This window comes from Heterodontus francisci, unplaced genomic scaffold (genome assembly GCF_036365525.1).
Source record: "Heterodontus francisci isolate sHetFra1 unplaced genomic scaffold, sHetFra1.hap1 HAP1_SCAFFOLD_102, whole genome shotgun sequence".
Taxonomy (NCBI): domain Eukaryota; kingdom Metazoa; phylum Chordata; class Chondrichthyes; order Heterodontiformes; family Heterodontidae; genus Heterodontus; species Heterodontus francisci.
Window position 1 is genome coordinate 4,798,846 of NW_027140380.1, and position 3,824 is coordinate 4,802,669.

Below are 3,824 nucleotides of genomic sequence, written 5' to 3' on the forward strand. Positions count from 1 at the left end.
ATAAGCACAAATCTGTCTCATAATGTACGGTCTAAGAATGTGCCAATGTTGCAATGTGGTGATAAATTCTTCAGTGTCACAATGTACTGTTTCACTACTTTTCTGTTTTCTGGATCCAAGTTTGTAGCTTTCCGCGATCTCTAGTGGCTTCGGATTGAGCCTCACTTCAACGAAGAAACGGAAAATTATGATTTAAAGATTACACTGTCAATCATTCACATCTCTGTCTTCTCCTGAACTTCGAGTTCAAATTTGTTTGTGAAGTTGAGTCACACGTTAAGACAGCACAGTCTTTGTCTTTGTGAAGGAAGTGATTTGGGAATGGCTGTTTGAAACTGTCCCTTCTTGCACAGAAATTCAGTGCAAATACTTGATCACTCACAATTTCCTTGAGAGAAATTTGTTCACAATCGCATTCGACACGGAAACTGCCTCAGCATTAATCTCACTGAAGCAGAATGTGACAGTGTTGTATGTTTCAGAATGTTGTTGCCGTTATTTGTCGCTTTTAACCAAGACTGGGAGACAGGGCAAGGTTGATCCGAGGTTGGAATATATTATCATTCAGGAGCAAGAAAAATCAAAAGGAACAAAATAAGAAAACCCAGTCTCCAGATTTGAGAATCTGTCGATCCGCTTTGGGAAAGTGAATCAGAACAGAATGAAGGGTGAACTGTCCAGAAGAGATGAAGACACAGCTCAGTCAACACGTTCCCCTGGTTTATGATGCTGGAACATTCCTCACACAGAAATGATTCAACCCAATGACAAACATTCTTACAGCTGATAATTTATGCCTCTGATTTAAGGACTGTCTCATGTGGTTAACGAGTGACGACGAGAAGATATTAAACTTTGTTCTATTCAATCTAGCTGTGATAAAGTTTGAATTTTTCTCCCTTTTATGAACAGTATTTGAAGGGTCTCGGTAACAATGTTCAGTGTTGATGAGAGTGGGGTCTGGGTGAGAAGCTGCTGAGTGTGACAGGGTCAGGACTGGATGCAGGAAGTTCTCTGACAGTCTCCCTCTATCTCTCGAATGGGTTTGAGTTGATTTACGACTGGTAGCTTTTATTTTACTTTTCTTATTTAGAGATATAGCCCCTTCGGCCCACCGAGTCTGTGCCAACCAGCAACCACCCATTTATACTAATCCTACATTAATCCCATATTCTCGACGACATCCCCACCATTCTCCTACCACGTACCTACACTAGGGACAATTTACAATGGCCAATTTACCTATCAACCTGCAAGTCTTTTGGAGGTGGGAGGAAACCAGAGCACCTGGCGGAAACCCACACAGACATTGGGAGAACTTGCAAACTCCACACAGGCAGTACCCAGAACTGAATCCTGGTCGCTGGAGCTGTGAGGCTGCGGTGCTAACCATTGCGCCACTGTGCTGCTGTTGGTGTTTTGATAAATGAAGGCAGTTCCCTCCACCCATTTTTTTTGGACAGACAGTGTGGTATAAGGATGTAAAGGGTTAATGCTGAAGATAGTGGGATCAACCCCTCCCACTGTCAGAGTGATGATGGAACAGTCACGTGAGATGAAGTTTGGGAGAAGAGAGAGCAGCACCAAGGATGCTAGCTTAGCAGACTTGATGAGTGTGTACAGAGTATTGTTCAAATTAGAAAAGAGTTCTTAGTTCTTTCAGCAGGAACTGTGTCCAGAAAATATCGAGAAACTCACAATTTTATTATTCAGGAGTCGGAACACAGATATTAATTCCAAGTGACAGTTCTGGGACCAATTAACAAAAAAAGTAGAGAATACTATTGCTCACTGATTGAAATCCCCTAGTGAGGAGACAGTTAAACAGGTGATCTTTTGGGGCATCCTTCGATCCAAGGTTTCAGCAACATTTAATCTCCCTTTTTGGTGAAATTCTCTGTTATTTGCAACTTTTTTTTATCAGCTTTGATGGGCGAGTGAAAAAACTGAAAAGATTGAACAGTTCCATCCTTTCTTTTCTTCCTTCTCTTCTTTCCATCAGTTTCTCTTTTCTGTCCCAGAGCAATATAATGATGAGAATCCCAATTTAATCTGCTGTTTCTGGTGTTTTATCCATTCCAATCAAAATTTCAACATTCCAATCAAATCTATTTGTTATTCCACAGTGTCTCTCCATGTGTTTTATTCTGTTGTATTCTCTCACAGTCTGTTTGATGATCAATGTAACATCTCACTCTCTGTTCTGGTGAAGATCAGAAGCAGTGATATCTGTTTACACCACCCGACAAGTCGGCCTGATGCTGTGCCTCGCTGATCATGTGGGGTTAAAGCAATTCTTCCAGTCAGTTAGTTCAGTTTTCATTTCATGAAAAATTTGGTCATCATGACTTCATCAGTGACCGAATGGTTCAGGTGTCTGAGTGATGTTAATCATGATGTGATGAAATGATTGTATGTTCCAGTCTTTCCGTGGTGGGTTTTCACACTGAGTAGAAACGTGTTGGACATGGTCTGGAAATGTTTCACACCGCTCCATTCCCAACTTCATTTACTTCCAGAAGATATATTTCCATCATTCCACAGCTGGCTGCACAGCCAGAAGCTGTGCTGAAGGTGACAGCTATGCATCTGCAACTGACAAGGTGGCCGAGAGGTTAAGGCGATGGATTGCTGATCCATTGTGCTTTGCATACGTGGGTTCGAATCCTACCCTTGTCGCTAGTTTATGAGCTGTTTCGTGTATTGTTTACGTTGGGTGAGCTTATTTGCAAAGTCAGCCTCGAAACCTGTTCTTGTCAATGTCCAGACAGTGATTCCAGAATTGTTTATACTTTATTCAAATTGAGACAGACAATTGGAATTCTTCACCCAAACTGCACTGGAATGAAGATCAAATAGGGATCACGAAACGGAGCAGGATTTTTCCTCCCCTCCTTCCTTCCATCATTACTTTCTCTGGATTTGCACCAAGTGAAAGACAAATGGGAAAAGCAAATGGCGAGGGAGCAGATGCAGAAAATTATCCTTTGGCAAGAAATTTATTTTCAAATCTTCTTGATAGATTAAGTGAGTGAGCAATGCTTTGGCAGATGGAGTTTAAAATGAGGGGTCATCGACTACCGAAGAGAGATCAGAGTGTTTTTTTGTAAGAGGTGAGATGTTAGAAACGGCGGAGGAGCAGAGACCCGAATACTGAATTAATAAAAGCTCGTGGACTGGTAGAAAATAATGTGAAAAGTGAACAGAATATGAAGATTGGAACTCATGTTGCAGTGATATAAAGCTCTGTGCTCCTGAAGTAAATGTCCAAGCCCAGATTGTGGGGTATCTGTTGAGAGTGATTTGGTTTTTATTCATTCTTGGGTGTGAGTATCGCTGATCAGGCGAGCATTTATTACCCATTCCTATTGCCGTTGAGATGGTGGTGGAGAGCTGCCTTCTAGAACTGATGCAGTCCATATGGTGCAGGAACACCCACACTGCCGTTGGGGAGGGAGTTCCAGGATTGTGACCCAACAACAGTGAATAAATGGCGATATCGTTCCAAGTCAGGATGGTGAGTGACTTGGAGGGGAACCTGCAGGTAGTGAGTTCCCATGCATCTGCTGCCCTTGTCCTTCGAGGTGGTAGTGGTCACGAGTTTGGAAGGTGCTGTTGAAGGATACTTGGCGAGTTGCTGCAGTGCATACGGAGATGGTACACACTGCAGCCACTGTTTACTGGTTGTGGAGGGATTGAATGTTTAAGGTGGCGGGTTAGGTGCCGATCAAGTGCGCTGCTTTGTCCTGGATGGTGTTGAGCTTCTTGAGTGTTGTTGAGTGGGATGTATTCCATCACACTCCTGACTTGTGCCTTGTCGATGG

General features: G+C 42.7%; 1 non-coding gene across 1 annotated transcript; it reads left to right on the forward strand.

The window, feature by feature from the left end:
- The first annotated feature begins 2,597 nt into the window (after window positions 1–2,597).
- Window positions 2,598–2,679, forward strand: trnas-gcu (transfer RNA serine (anticodon GCU)). Its single transcript has one exon. It is a non-coding gene; the product is annotated as a tRNA-Ser (tRNA).
- Window positions 2,680–3,824: the final 1,145 nt, after the last annotated feature.